The sequence below is a fragment of the Macrobrachium rosenbergii genome, chromosome 41 (assembly GCF_040412425.1).
Source record: "Macrobrachium rosenbergii isolate ZJJX-2024 chromosome 41, ASM4041242v1, whole genome shotgun sequence".
NCBI lineage: Eukaryota > Metazoa > Arthropoda > Malacostraca > Decapoda > Palaemonidae > Macrobrachium > Macrobrachium rosenbergii.
The window spans coordinates 41,945,079-41,962,578 of NC_089781.1; the positions used below are offsets into that span (position 1 = coordinate 41,945,079).

General features: G+C 33.7%; 1 protein-coding gene and 1 long non-coding RNA gene across 16 annotated transcripts in view; both read left to right on the forward strand.

The window, feature by feature from the left end:
- LOC136826832 (uncharacterized) overlaps positions 1–2,498 on the forward strand; it is a 13,417-nt gene extending 10,919 nt beyond the window's left edge. Inside the window, exons 2-3 of the long non-coding RNA XR_010849718.1 lie at positions 1,220–1,291; positions 2,358–2,498. This is a non-coding gene — a long non-coding RNA (uncharacterized lncRNA). The remainder of the gene's footprint in view (positions 1–1,219; positions 1,292–2,357) is intronic.
- Positions 1–17,500, forward strand: part of LOC136826829 (uncharacterized) — a 1,026,023-nt gene that overhangs the window by 392,844 nt on the left and 615,679 nt on the right. The window lies entirely within an intron of this gene.

Here is a 17,500-nt window from a genome sequence, read left to right on the forward strand (position 1 = left end):
ACTGGAGCATATTCTAAGCTTACTATAAAGGTTCTATTAGAAGCAGTATTAAAAGAATGTCTGGCACCTATTATGTATACATAAAAAGTGTGCCGTATGCATATACAAGAGTAATTTATTTATTTATATATATATATATACTGTATATATATGTATATATATACATATGTATGTATGTATGTATATACATATATATACATATGCTGTATATGTATATATGTATGTATATATATACGCACATATACATGTATATATATGTACTTATGTATGTATGTATGTATGTATATACATATATATACATACACTGTATAAACTGTATATATAAACATATATATATACATACATATACAGTATATATGTGTATATATACTGTATATGTATATATGTATATATATATATATATATAATATATACAAACGTTGTTTGATATATATTCACGCTATATATGATATAATATCATGAAGCTACAAACGTTGTTTTGAATATCCCCGATACTTCGGAATTATCATCGAGTGGAATTTTTTAAGTGATAAATGGATCGGTAACGCCGGGTCTCGATCCCTCAACACAGTACCTTCCAACGACGCCATGTCAAATGGAGTCGTTGGAAGGTACTGTGTCGAGGGATCGAGACCCGGCATTACCGATCCATTTATCACTTAAAAAATTCCCTTTCGATGATAATCCCCATCGGGGATATTCCCGAAGTAGCGTGAATTGGTATTAAACGACATTTGTAGCTTCATGATTGTATATAAATCACGGTGTGATAAAAATTTCATATATATATATATGTACATATATATATTTATATATATATATATATATATATATATATAATATATATATATATATATATATATATATATATATATATATATATATATATATATATATATATATATATATATATATATATATATATATATATATATATTAGATCTTTTCTTTTATTATTTGTGTATAATTCCATCTGTACTTCAACCAGCCGAGGAAGAACATGACTAACGCCGTGGTCTTATGTGATTATTAACAACAAAATGGTGTTCGTAATTTATTGCACATATAAACAGGATTTCTGTTTGTTTTTCTAGAACACCCTTGGGTGTGGCTAAACCAATATCTCTTGTAAATAATCATTCAGAGAGACGATTCTAAACCACTGTATTGTCATTAGAGGAATCTTCTAATGGGACTAAGAAGCTGCTTCTTTTTCTAGGTGTGGGTTGGACCCCTGCAGACACTAACAGACTAGAGTAGAAGTATTCTTCACTAACGCAGCTAACTCCAGGTAACTCTCACACCAGGTAGTTGTTGCCCTGTAGTGATGTGTGTATATCATCCATGTGCCTGCATGTTTCAAGTTTGTTTTTCACTTTTTCATGCCCATCAATTCCCGCCAAGTTTTTCTGCCTAATCAAAAGATGGAAAAAGAGCTCGAATTCTCAGATTCTGTCATATCTGAACCAACTAAGAGCCACAGAGACCCTTCAAATATTTTCCGTCACCGATGCACACTACTTTATGTTATGATAGAGTCAATAATAAAAGAATGGGGGGTGGGGAGCACATGGACGAAGTTCTGCAAGGCTTCCAAATCAGTATTTTTGCAAATAATGTTACTCAATGAATATTAGAAAAGATAATCTGCATGGCTTATTCTGAGGATTTTCTAGCATGGATGCCATCAAAATTTTTTTCCACTTAGAATTTTTATGAATATTTACTTTTGTCCGTAAATATTATGATATGTCTGTAATACTGTATATGTAAATGTAGACCTATGTCACTTTTATACCTTTTTCTATCCTTTATTTAATGACTAATAAGCCTAATTATGTGTGGGATAATTTCCTCATATCATTATTTCGATCTAATTCAAAATGACAGCTCTAGGAACTTTCATAACTCACAGGTAAAAGAATAGAGAAAAAATTAATTTGTCTTTGTCTCATTTGCAAAGGAAGGGGAAGACTACAATGGTCACGATGTGTCGCGTGTTATCATCATCTATTTCTTCATGCTTCTCTTCCTCCTCATCATCCTCTTCCCCCTCCCTCTCTCCCTCCTCTTCCACCCCATCAAACTCTTCCAGACAAAGATTCAGATGCTATCAGTCTCCGACCGCGTCCACCCTCAGCTTGTAGGCTTACCGTTATCTTGCACATCTACAGTGGGCCATGGGACAAATACTGCCATTGTCTTCCTCTTTCAGAACTTTTCACTTGACGTGATAATTTGGTCCAGCCTTTCTTATTTCCCTTTCTTATCTTTCATTGTTGTGAATGACTGATACCAGTATACCAGTGTGCCTCTTTTGTCAGTAGTGATTATTTGGATGAAATCTTTACCACCAGATGTCATGATCTTCCCCCAAAGTGATAGCCGGGTGCAGCATCACTACCGACACTCCTGTGGTGCGATGTGGTTCAACTCTGACTTGGGCTTCCACCATGATAATGGCTCTGTGCTCAATAAATGATGTGATATCCGTTCGATATGGCTTTTTTATTAACCTACTGGAAAATATCGAGTGTTGCTGTGTTCGTTGTGATATATGAATGTCTCATTCAAAACAACCACCTATTAATTAAAAAATATTCATCATATTATCTGACATTATAGGAATAAAGGTTAGTTCACTTCTGTTTGCAATATATGACAGTTAAATAGCTATACTGTATATCCATAATGACATCATTTCTTTAGTTTTAAAGCGCATATGAAAATTGCTTTTGTTTGGAAGTAAAGGATTTCATTTGACGATCTCTATAATCAGCAAGAAAACAGATATTCAGACTTGAGTATTAATTTAAGTGTTTTTCGAGTCTTATAGTGTGCAATACGTTTAATTAATTCATATTTAGCTTCAGTGAATTAAATGACTTTCAAAAATTAATTAGAAGCTAAGTTTTTATAAGTAAAATAATTACAATGTCCAGTGCTAAGACACATTTGTCATCATAGTTCTTTGGCCTCCACGCTGAACAAAAAGAATGAAAACTTTTAATATTTACAGATAAAGCATTTTTGTTGAAGACTTAACACTAGGTTATGATTAGGCTCTCTAAAATAAAGAGAAGTCATAAAGAAATCATAAGAATTTAACCCAAACCTCCTCGCCAGTGCATAACCTTCTGGCCAATGTCACATAGCCTCATTTGATGATTAAATAGTCTTGAGCATCAATCACTGTGAACGAAACAAAACTTCTGTCAAATTTCAATTCAATTTTCGCTCACAAATTCGTAAGCAGTACTTGGTTGGCTATTAATTCACCTCCTTTTTTTATACTGCAATATTTACAAGAAGAGAAATTTCAATTGATGCCCATAAGACAGTAGCAATTCATACGGAAGGATAATAGTTGATTGAACTTGTCTGTAACTGACTTGTGCAAGAAATCACCGCAGTAGTGTGTGTAACGGTGGCCATCAAGCTGCCTGTATTCCTGTGATATGCTTCGTGTAAAAAACAAAAGGGATGAGTGCAACGCGGCAAGCACGAAAGCCCAATTGGGCTCTTTGTTAGCATGTGTTCGAATGGTGCCTCCGTCTGAAACTTCTTTTCATGAAATATCTGAAAACTTTTGCGTGCGTGACTGGCAAACTTGGAACTGTATAGTTTTCTTCAGTAAAGCCAAAAATTTATAACAGAAATAAGAAAAAAATTATATATATATGTACGTTATATATATTTATATATATATGTGTGTGTGTGTACATACATAAATACATACATACATATATAGCTTCTATTACCGGAGTATGAACAGAGAATATGTCCACGAGGAAACTGAAACAACGAAGAGCAAAGACTTTCGCCTTTACTGTGAGGCATTCACAAGCAAACTACAGTACATAAAGTACTTCATCCATTACTATTCTGAACAGCCATGAGGCCACGACATGCCTTTAACTTACACCCATTTTAACATCAAGAGTCATTTTTCTTTCCACATTTTGACTTGTGCTTCACTTCCGTCTTGAAAACTGTTAATCGCGAGCAATAACTTATTTTTTTGTATTTGCCACGTTACCTCTCTGTGAATTCTATTAGGGGTTTCTAAGTCTATGTTTACCATATACACTTTCTCTCTTTGCTCTCAAACTTCTCACGTTACTGTTTCATTACAAATACTTGATCCACAAACACCTTCCTTGGTCTAAATCACGCTATTGTTCAACTAACAATCCTTCTGTCATTTGCATACCACACACGCACACCACACACACACACACACACATACATACATACACACACACATATATATATATATATATATGTGTGTGTGTGTATACATATGTGTATATATACAAATGACAGAAGGATTATTATTGTTAGTTGAATAATAGCATGATTTAGACAAAGGAAAGTGTTTGTAATGAAACAGTAACGTGAGAAGTTTGAGAGCAAAGAGAGAAAGTGTATATTGGTAAACATAGACTTAGAAACCCCTAATAGAATTCACAGAGAGGTAACGTGGCAAATATAAAAAATAAGTTATTGCTCTCGCGATTAACAGTTTTCAAGACGGAAGTAAAGCACAAGTCAAAATGTGGAAAGAAAAATGACTCTTGATTTTAAAACGGGTCTAAGTTAAAGGTCTGTCATGGCCTCATGGCAGTTCAGAATAGTAATGGATGAAGTAATGCGAGAAATCAAAAAAGGACAGTAAATGTAGAAGCAGAGTTGTAGGATAAGAAAATGGCCTGTGAATGGTGTGTGGAATGGTCGATGTTTGCAGTTGATACTCTGCTGATTAGGGATAGTGAAGAGAAACTTCAAAAAACAGCAAGAGTTTGAAAGTCTCCGTAAGAGGAGGAAATTGAGGGTAAATGTGGGTAAGAATAAGCTTGTGGGTCAGGAAGATGGAGTAATAAATGTTCATCTGACAGCGTAAGAATGAAATCAGTTAATATGTAGAAGTGTTTGGGATAAATACAGCTAATAACAGCAGGATGAGAGGAGAGATAGGCCACAGAATAGGTGCAACAAAAAAGATAAAGGGTGCGAACAAAAGACTGAGAAGAGGCATACACTGTCTCAGGAAGCTAAAGTGGTCATGTCTGGAGGAAACGTTGAACCAATTTTCCTTTATTTAAGTGAAGCGTGGATGTTCAAAGCAAATGAAAGAAAAGAAATGGTTGAAGCAGTCGACCTGAACAGAGTGCGAAGGATATGTCATGCAGTAGAATTAAAAGAGTGAGAAATGGGAAGATCTGTAGAAGTGGTATAAAGGTCACTATAGGTGAGAAGATGGATCTGAGTATTTTGAGATGGTTTGGTCATGTGAAAAGAATGGAGGAAGATAATGCGGTACACAGTTAAGAAGTGTTAGGAAGATGGTCTAAAAATAGTTGGATGATAGGGTGGAAGAGCCTTAATATCCAGGAAGCACAAGAGTGCGTGCAAGAAGGGTGCATGGTACAAAGGGTGCAAGGGAGTTCAATATGCTAATGAAGAGCTGTCAGTGTAAGTGCGTGAAGCAGCTCATATGTGGATGCTTTACTGCACACTACAAGATCTTTGAAACGCTCTCACTCACGCAAACACGCATATAATATATATATATATATATATATATATATATATATATATATATATATATATATATATATATATATATATACTGTATATATATATATATATATATATATATATATATATATATACTATATATATATATATATATATATATATATATATATATATATATATATATATATATATATATATATATATATATATATATATATATATATATATATATATATATATATATATATATATATGTATATATATATATATATATATATATATATATATATATATATAATGTGTATGTGTGTATGTAAAAAGTAAAGTAAGTATACCTTAGTTTTACTAGACCACTGAGCTGATTAACAGCTCTCCTAGGGCTGGCCCGAAGGATTAGACTTATTTTACGTGGCTAAGAACCAATTGGTTACTTAGCCACGGGACCTACAGCTTATTGTGGAATCCGAACCACATTATAGCGAGAAATGAATTTCTATCACCAGAAATAAATTCCTCTAACTCTTCATCAGCCGGCCGTGGGAATTGAACTCCGGCCCATCGAGTGACAGCCTGAAGCTCAACCGGCTCGGCCAACAAAGGGCTTATGTATGTAAAAGATTTTATAATCTGCTATATGAACTCGTATGTTTATCAGTTGAAATCACAGGAAAAGCTTGCAATGAAACGACAGCGTCATGTACTTTCGTGTAACTAACATATCTTAGGGGCAAGAAGGTACTTGGCACTCTGTCGTTTCATTTCAAGCTTTTCCTGTGATTTCAACTGATAAACAAATCACGTGCATATTTTTGTGATAGGACGTGTACGTATATATATATATATATATATATATATATATATATATATATATATATATATATATATATATATATATATATATATATATATATATATATATATATACATATATATATATATATTATATATATATATATATATATATATATATATATATATATATATATATATATATATATAATTATATATATATATATATTAATTAGAGTCAGAGATCATATAGTTTGCTATAAGATCATTTACATAAGTATGTATGTATGGATGTATATATGCATGTATGTATATGTATGCATGTGAAACCACGCAAATTCGACCTTTCTCATCCGAGGCACTTCTCTCTAAATTTTTTTTTTCTTTAAGAGCAGTTTAAGATGGATTTCTGATGTTCTTTTCAGCTCAGCAAAGATGCAGATGTTACTGAATTGCGCAAACAGCGCCGCCTCCAGTTCGACCACTCCTCCAAAAACGTTGGAGATTGGAACTGACACGTTATGTAATCCTCTGCATGAGAGGAGATGCCGCAAATCCATGATGTGTCATGTAATTGGAAATTACATGGGTCAGTTGTAAAGCTGATCACGATGTACCTTCTTGCCGAATACCAAATAGGTCTGATGAAGAGATTTGATTTGAAGCACCCTGAGAAAGATTTGGAAAACCAGAAACCTCTGATCTTATAAATGATATTGCGTGTACAACAGGACAAGATAGAAAGAAACGAGTATATTGGGGTAAAATCATAACCCCCCAGCTGCTTATTTATATTACTCAGTTTCATCACTACTGGAGAAAAATAAAATTTTAGCCTTTAGATTGTCCCATGACATTGTACAAAAGCCAACGTTGATAATATTTTTGTAAAATAAACAACAAACCGGAAAAGTGTTTTTTCACCTACTGTCATCAAAATCGGAGAAAAACAAAATGTTTAGGAAGATTCTTGTACTTTAGATTTACCTGTGGCCTTGAAAATCCAGTGAAGGAAAAAATATTTTGGGAAAATATACAAAACTTACATCAAAATCTGTGAAATAAATGTAAACGTTTAAAAAATTCCCTGCGACCTTGATAATGAGTCAATTTCCAATCGATAAAGCAAGATCTTAAACCAAAGTGTTGAATTCTCATGACTAGAGACTTTAACTAACCACGTTGTTGAGATCTAGAGAAAAAAATTGTTTAAATCTTGACCTTCAAATTTACTGGCGAATCTGCAAGATGGTTCAGTATAATAATTGGCCATGGAAAAAATCCGTAATCCCAAAATCATTATCTTCTAGCATAATCTAATAGTACATATGTTATTAAAAACAATACCCTGCAATATTGTCGAACAATAATAATAACAATGATAATAAGAATAAGAATAACAATGATAACGATTATACAAACAAGAACAATAACATCATAGTGATATAGAGGTTTAGTCATACCCATAATAATAACGACAATATTACGGAAAAAATACAGTATATGAAATCAATAAGAATAAAGAAAGAAATAAAGGAAATCGAAGACTACGGAGAGGGTGCAAGATTGCAGCCTGAGGCAAGGAACTCGCAACGGAGAGAGCGAGAGAGACAGGAGGGAGGGGGCGGTGGAGGAGGACACCCTGCGTGCAGCGGATGTTTTGGCTTAGCACACATTTTGCCAACTTTGTTTTGCACCACACCGCTCAATGTTCGGGGAGTCGGTGTGAAAAGTCAGAGAATCCCTTCAAAGCAGAAGTGAGGGGAGGGAATGCCCCAGGTCTGAACTTCCGGAAACCTGAATGAATAAGTCATCATCGCTCTTCATCATGAATTAGGAAGAATTTGACTGTCTACTTCCAGTTATAACCTGATTATGTTCTATTTTCCTTTCTTTTATTACTTTTTTTATTACTATACACAAAGTTCGGTTCCTTCCTAAAATACACATAAAATTTTTGTTTACTTTCTTCCACATAAAATTTTATTTACATACAGCACTTTACAAGAACGAAGAGTAAACTATTTGATTCCACACTGCTTGTTGTTCACAGTCAACTGTTTACATTAGACAAATGGAAATAACAAAGAAAATACTCAAATAGTAAATTTTTTCTGAGAAGGAAAATATGGAGAATCTTGCACGTACATTCGTTTGCAAAATGACATCAAAATAATGATTTCTATTTCCACAGCCACTCTTTTCTCAATAAGCAACAACTGTTGTACAATACAGTTCCCTCATTCAGGTTTCTTTTTTAGGTAAGACAATTTCTGTCTTACCTAACACATGAAAATATTTAAAAACAAAGATACTGATAATATGATAAATTCTTGAGTATTACGCAAATTTGAAAGCCATTAAAATGTAATTGTTGTGTAAATTGCCTCTACAACATATGTACAAAATAATTTAAAACACATTCTGGTAATTAATAATATGAGAAAAGAAATACTTTCTCCTGGGTCAACAAAGAAGCGTCACATTGGCAAATATCCACGCAAACACTAAGACGTCAAAGTACATGACGATTTTCTTTAACTGACCAGTCTTCACATATTTGGCGAATTTAACTCGCAACAATAATGATCCCACGGTCTCGACTGAATAAACCTGAGCAAGTGGGGCACTCGCGTTGTGCTGAACTAGCAATATATGATGATGATCTTTCTTTAGGGATATTGAAAGGAAATTGAAAACTCTGAGACTCAGGTTTGAAAAAGTTACTCTGGTAATCTGAGTCACGTTGACAGAGATGACGCAAGAAATAGCATTTAAACCCCGACTGTCATCAGACAAAGAACTACAAAATCCATCATTATTCTACCGAGTAAACATCCTGAAATGTTGACGCCATTACGAGAGAACATTCGAACATGAAGAAGATGGAATAAATCATTAAGATAAACAGTAAGACGAATAACCAAAGATACTTTTCTGAAAAAAACAACGAATATTACATCATAAATTAAAGTAAAAGTAGGATTTTTTGTTATACGAAAACTTCAAAAATAAAGAAAGAGCAGATATAAAAAGGTCACCTAATATGATTCGAACGTAGAGATCAATCTAAATGTAGTTACATGTACCTCTTTCTTGTTAAACGTATACTGAGGTCAAATTCTATTTGCGTATATATATATATATATATATATATATATATATATATATATATATATATATATATATATATATATATATATATATATATATATATATATATATATATATATATATATGCACATACATATAAATATATATATATATATATATATATATATATATATATATATATATATATATATATATATATATATATATATATATCCAAGCGACCTGGTACACATTACTGAATAATTAATTTCACATTTTTATTACTGTGTATTGAATTCCTTCTGCTGCAACTGGTTCAAGAGATTTCCACCTGTCAGATATTATTATTATTATTATTATTATTATTATTATTATTATTATTATTATTATTATTATTATTATTATTAATCGGCAAAACTATGTTTAAAAAGAAGCCAGTATTCAACGAAAGAGTTGATATTTCCTTCCCTGCAATTTTTTCTTCTATTCACACTGTCAGTCAAGGAGATGCCAAGGACAATACTTATAAATCCAAGAGATCCTTCATAAGAGGCTTGAAACGGTAATTAAAAAATGAGTCTGACTAAATCAGAATTGCCTAGTGGTTCCCAAATGCTTCCCAGCTATCTAAAAACCCAATATTGTTATTATTATTATTATTATAATATTAAGACTTGACGTTCTCAGTTAAATGATGATAACTGAGACAACATCAGTGTAACTTGAAGGAAATAGCAGTGGCTTTTAGCAGTAGAAACAATAAAGAATAAAGCAGCAGTGATATCCTGTGACGAAAGAGATTGACGGACAGAGAAGGATGTTCTCAAGTTTCATTACTCATCCTCCCATGTGAGTGAGTGTCCGAGGAGAGACTCGGCAACCACAGACGCGAATCCGCCTCCCTCTGAAGTCTTTCTTAAGACACCGGTCGCTTAATTTAGGAATAGAATGGTTCCCGCTGAGGCATCTTCGTCTCCTGCTCTTGTTAATATGCATACTTGCGACTGATCATCATTAGCAACATCCTGTCTTCTTAATCATGTAATTATTATTGGAACCACAAATACTGAGTAACTATGATCATCATTTTCAGTGTCTTTCCTTTCACATATTATTATATCCTTTAAAAGTATCAGAGAGGATCCCTTTAATTTAACCATAACTACGGCGTGACACTAACGCTTTTTTTATTTAATGGAGTATTGATATTTTTGTATTTTTTAAATTTCTGCTGTTAGGACAATTTATCTTATATACATTATAATTCTCAAAACTTTGTTATAAAATTTTAGATACATCGCGATGTCCATTGCTAAAAATAATCCTTATTCTAGAAGAAAGGGTGAATATATTCATGCGTATTCAAATGAATTACATTTGCCGGGATTTTCTCTCTCTCTCTCTCTCTCGACGTGGCTGAATGATGAAGTGCTCAGCTCAAGTGCACTAGATCAGCAGTGTGTTACACATATGTGTGCGCGTATGTAGTGCGCGCGTGTGTGTGTGCCTGTGTGCTCCTGTGTGTGTGTGTGTGTACAAGTGTTTGGTTAAGAATGATTAGTGAAGAAGTGTTATTGTTAAAGAAGCTTTAGCATATATTGTTTTCTTATGGGAAAATATGATAAAGGTTACTGTGAAGGCTTTCAAATAATATTTCTTATTATTTAATTTGCTGTTCTTTTCGTTGCTGAAGAAACTGACCAAGTAAAATTAACCATTCCAGCTAAGTGAAGTACTTTTAATAATAGAATGTCCTTTATTCTTTTGCACATGAGGTCATATGGGTCGCGGAATTATTATAGGAAATTATCAGACCTAACCAATTTAAGCACTTAAATATTAAAGGAACAGAATTCATATCACGCATAAACGCTGAATTCATTATGAAAAACAAACATGAAAAAAAGGAAATGAACCGTTTGCTGTGTGCAGACATCTTTAGTTTTCTTTGTAAATTTGTAAATATGTGTGACCCCGGCAGTTACATTATATGAACGAATTTTGCGTCTGTTGTAAGCGAACGTACCCAAGACGAACCCAAATACACATAAAACCATGTAACAGATCCCAGCTTAATTATACGAGGATGATTCGGATGTGTATGTTTGTTTTATGTACTTTGGTGAATGCCCCTAAAAATACGAGTATCTGTGAATGCGCCAAAAGAGTGACGCAAATTGTTGCAAACAATTGAAATACGCTCGCCTCTATAGCCCTTCCCACACATTTGCTAAATAAACAAGAAAAAGGTTCTCTCTCTTGCTGACTGTTCGACTCGGCTTCTTTCACAAACAAAATTATCTCTTTTAATACCAGAAGTTATTACTCAGAGTCAGATATATTAGCTAAGCGATGTCAGGCAGGGCAGCCGACCGAGGCTACGGCCTACCCCAACGCCAAATCAAAGTCCTTCAAAAGAAGGCATCGTGCTTACCCCATATGAAAAATGGGAAAAAGCGCGTTAAACGAAGAAGAAGACATATTAGTAACGAGCAGAAAGGCATGGGTCAATAAGCGAATAAAAATTGCCTTGTAACTCAAGTAGAATTCACTTTATTTTTGAAGACTTTATTTAGTACTTTCCATTTAGAAGGGTCATCATATTTTAACATTCTTCACAGTCACGAAGATTTTCTCTTGAGAATGTTTTGATGGAAAAGGTAATAATTAAAGATGGGTTTTCATTTTTAGTAAGAAAAGTCTATCATATTATTTTTCTAGAAGCTTTGCATATATAGAAAAATATAAGTGACATTTATATTTCTCTTTATTTTTCTTCTTTGGGTGTTTACAGTTGAAAATATTCACTCTTTAATTTGTGTCAGAATATTCCAGCTAAATAAGACTTTCACAATTTAACATTACCCCTTTGTCTTGAGTATGAGGTTAGATATATTAATTATTTCATTCGTTTATTCATACCTCTTGCATGCGCTCTTGCTTCGATTTGTTGTGAGAGAGAGAGAGAGAGAGAGAGAGAGAGAGAGAGAGAGAGAAAAACTGAATAAGAGATAATGACATTATATCTCTACATTGAATATGGTATAATTATACATCAAAGGTTCGTTCTGTCGGGATTTAAAAAAAAAATTGATCCTTCTAGGGAGTTGACATATCTAGGGATTCAAGTTACAGGGTGAGACTTTTAAGGCTTTACTGTGAGCATGTACATTATATATATATATATATATATATATATATATATATATATATATATATATATATATATATATATATATATATATATATATATATATATATATATATATATATAGAGAGAGAGATAGATAGATAGATAGATAGAGAGATAGATAGATAGATAGATAGATAGATATATATATATATATATATATATATATATATATATATATATATATATATATATATATACACACATATATATATATACATCAGTATACTATATACATCAATATACATATATACATAAGTATATATATATGTATATCTATATATATATTCATATATATATGTAATATACATATATATACATATATATTATATGTATATATATATATATACACACACATATATATTTAATATATATATCTATCCCCTTGTAGCATAAAGGTCAGAATCACCCTGAAAAATAGATACGAAAATTCTAGTAAAAAATGGATAATAATTTTCGCAATTTATCTGTTGATGTTGAGAAACATTTCCCTGGAGGGAAATTAAAGAGAACAACTATAGCGATATGACTTTTCAGACTCGTGTCATACTTTCATAAACTTATTTGCTCACTAATTCCATCTCTTTCACCATTATAGGATTTTGTTATTTACAGAAAAGGACGAAGATAAGTTTTCGCCTTTTAGCCTTTACATTAGAAAGAGAATGGTAGATGAGCACTTATAATTCATTACATTACCAGTAAAAGGTTACCCTATAGCACAGAATAGGAATGAATTTATGCTCGTGGAGAAATTCATAATTTGATAGATAGTAATAAAATTTCTTAAAATCGATTAGAACTAAGTCTGGTTTGTCTTTAAACGTACTTGCTCCGGGAAGTAAGAGGCAAGATTCTAAGTAATTATAAAAAAAGTTGAAAGAGCAACTTTAGACAACCTTACCTGACAATGAAAGTACGCACGCATGATGCAGATTTGCCAATAATTCCTATAATCAGCATTGCATAATTTCCGCTCGCGTGGAAAGAAAGCTTTCCTTAGCAAGTAAAACCATAGAACCTACTGAATATAGGAGAAATTATCCAATACATTAGTTCAACATATCCTGCGTAAAAAGAATATAGTTCGTCCTCTCCTCTGCTGCTCAAGTTTTCTTGCAGCATTTGATGTTACCACGGTGAGAGATCTCTCGAATACAAAGTGGGAGCTTTTTTATTTGAGTTTTTCAAAATGAGTTTAAGTTATTACTTATACAAAGGTTTTGTTTTAAAACTATTATCATAATTCTCAGTTAATCCTTAAACTCCGTTTATTTTATAGCTATTTTCAGGCAAATCTTGGTAGTTCAGCCAGCAAGGAAAATCTCTTATCAAGTCTATCACCGAAGTTGTCAGACAACTTGGCATCAACGGATTATCCGGAGCGCTTTTTTTCCAACAGGAATCAGTAAAAATTCCTCAGTTCTAGGAGGTGACAAACTTGTAATAATATTTGGATAGACCTTTTGACATCAGACTTCACTGCAGTCACACTTACCATTCCGTCGATAGTAAAAAGAATTCGTGCCATGCAGAGAGCAGCCACAACCCGTATATTGTACTGTACTGTACATGCCGCTGTGTCAATGTAGGCTCACTGTAGCCGTAAACGAGAAACCCCTTCTCAGATTTATTTCCAAACCGGCCATAACCAGCAACATGCCGCTGAAATTCAAGAAAATTGCTTCTTCTTCCTTGAACAGGCTAACAAATCATTTTACGTCTGTTTATTTACACGAATTAAATTTTATGGTTTAAATTCAACATTGAAAGAGTTTAAAACATAAAATTAAATCAATAGATAATTCTAGAAATATTCAAGTTAATAATAAAAGTTAACAATAATGAAAAACAAGAATTATCAGTTTAATATTTATATTAGCAGTTGATTTTATAAGCTAGAAATTTTAGAGGATTTCAAAGACTGGAAGTAACTAGCTAACAGTGTGGAGCTGATACATCATGTTCATGACTACTGTATGAGCAAAAAAAAAAAAAAAACTCGTTCAGACCTGCCCATTGAATGTACATTAATAGAAACGATAGATTTAAATCTCTACACTGAGAAATCAGACAGCCGTGAAAAGAATGAGTTAAGAAAATGACTCGCATGATTATTTCCTGAGCATCTTTTTAGCGATCTTTGATTGTCCTGTCCATCATATTATTGCCAGCGTCAAATTTTTAGGTCTCATTTTTCCTTTTCAGGGATGATGTGAAAAAAAGCTCTCTCCACTCTCTTCAGCCCTGTGCGCTTTCTTATACCCCCAAACCCCCACCCCCACCCCAACCCTCTGGTCTGGGTCTTCATCTGGCCGATCCAAACAATTTTTCTCAAACTAAGTCTGTCTCAGTGAGGTGTCCCCTACCTTTCTTTTTGCATTTCCAGAGCAATGCAATTTCTGAGATCAGAGTTTTCCAGCCATATCTCTTATAAGCGTCTTTATTTGTAATCCCATCTTCATATTGCGCGCCAGCCATGAATCTTAATAATCTGCAGTTATACCTGCTCAAAACCTCCTCCATTTTCTTTGTAAGTTATCATGTTGGCTTTGTGAAGGAGTCTGCTCCTTTAAACACATCATATATTTCGGTCACTGATTTTCACGATCTATTTCTTTGCTCTATGTTCGCTGACACCTCCTTTACTCCTCTTTGATGTCTTCATTTTCCAAATTCCATGATTTTATTCTTGTGATTCACAGCACCGTACGCTGTGCTAGCGAGGTCTCACTTTACATAATCATTTCTTGTGTGTCTGTGCTTCTCGTAACACATAATCAAACAGTGGTTTAACTTCTGCCCTCATTTACGTTATCAAATTCTCTCTGGGATACATAAATGTGTGTTCAGAGGTGTAATCCTTGTCTCCAGCAGAACTGTAGTACAGACTCTTCCTCTTAATCTCTTCCCCCAGAATGACAGAATCATGCATACCTGTCACAACTCAAAACCAGCGTTGTCGGATCTTTGGTACCCATTAAGGTCCTCTCTCTCTCTCTCTCTCTCTCTCTCTCTCTCTCTCTCTCTCTCTCTCTCTCTCTCAAAGAAAAGTTAACGTCTTAATGAATAACAACGATCAGTATAAATTCCATGAACGCAAGAAGGTGTTGTTAGGACGTACAGTAGATGAATGCATTCAGCACCAGTACCTCGAATAAGATTTTATGCGTTCAGTACACATCCAGTTAACCTTGATGGTTTGTGTTCATATTTTGTAAAATTTATTGACATTAATCAAATATGAATCAATCGAAGAAAATGAACGTCTTCACTCACACTCATCAAGATCTGTTCGCCTTTCGTGAGAATTCCTGCTAACACAGAAGCGCCTGAAAACTTACTCCATCAACTTCGTTTAAAAAGGTGTTTATTACATAAAAAAACTGTAATACCTACACAGATGCATATATACGTGAATATACGTTTACTTAAAAAGCTGTATATTTGTAGATGAATACAAATAAAACGATACAAGCATATCCTGCCATATGTATGTAAAAGATCTTTTCTAGCTTCTTGCATGTGCATAGAAAAATATGAACCACAGTATCTGTTTTCCGGCAAAAAAACACTAAGTGATAGTCACAGATAAATAAGAAGTATAAAGGAAGTTCACGAATTTGGCAGATTTATTTACACAAGCCCCTAAGAACAAAATGTCTAACACCTGTCACCTTCGGAAGAACAAACTTATTCCGTAGAACTTGAATGCATCACATTTTCTCGTTGCCAAGTTCTTGAGATACAGCTGTTTAAAGGCAAGGAAGAAAACATCCCTGCACTGTCTTCTGAACTGCAATTTCCTTTTTCAGTTGCCACAGAAGTGTTGGATTTTGTTGGTATTTAGTCTTTATCTGTTTTCATTTCCTCACCTAGAATTCACTTGTCGCGTCAAGACAGAAACTGTGCGAGGAAGGAGCTTGCAAACGATGCTAAGTTTTGTCGTGGATCTCACTTCCATGAAACCTTGAAGTTTGTCTCCACGTGAACATTAGTTTTGTTTCTGTTGTATAGTGATGATCCTCAAGTTTTATATCAGATCGTCCAGCCATTTCACGAAAAGATTTCATGTTTCATGTACGATTTAATTTCTGTGGAGAGTAAAAAAAAAGAAAATGAAGTCCTGCAAGAGTGTATCATTTCATATCGTAATTAAAACAAAATATGTCACCGTTTTGCAACACTTAGTTGCGTCTTTTGGCTACTAGTTTGAATAGCTGAACAAAAACTGGACTTCAAATGATGAAGCATTCCCATACTGACAGGTTTCCAGTAGGCAGGCTGTCATGTCGTTGTAACCTTTAGTTATCAGATTGTGTCCCCATGGAATGTTCCATAACTCCCTCTTTCTAAATTGCCAGAACGCCACCGCACTGACACGGCGTAGCCGCCGGCAAAATGATGACCGCCCCGTGATTACCGTGAGAGGATTAAGCCCAGGACGCCCCCCCCCCCCCCCTCGGTCGCTGTGCAGCCCTGCACCGAAATGCTCTAACGCCGCATAACTGTGCGTGAACCATGAGCCGTGATGATGATGATGATAATGATGATGATGATGATAATGATGATGAGGGTGCGTTTTCTGTGAGTAGGCGGAATCTGCGGCTTAATTCAGAATGTCGGAAGTGGGTCTCTGCATGGTTTGGAAGCGCACCATAACAATGACCACGAGAATGATAAAGAAAAAATGACATAAACTCTCTCTCTCTCTCTCTCTATAATGTTCGTTTCAATCGTTCCCTTTCCTTTTATACCCCAGCTGTAAAGCTGTGTGCTTTAGAGACTGATTGTTTCTATGTCAGATTTGTATACGTATATATATATATATATATATATATATATATATATATATATATATATATATATATATATACAGTATATATA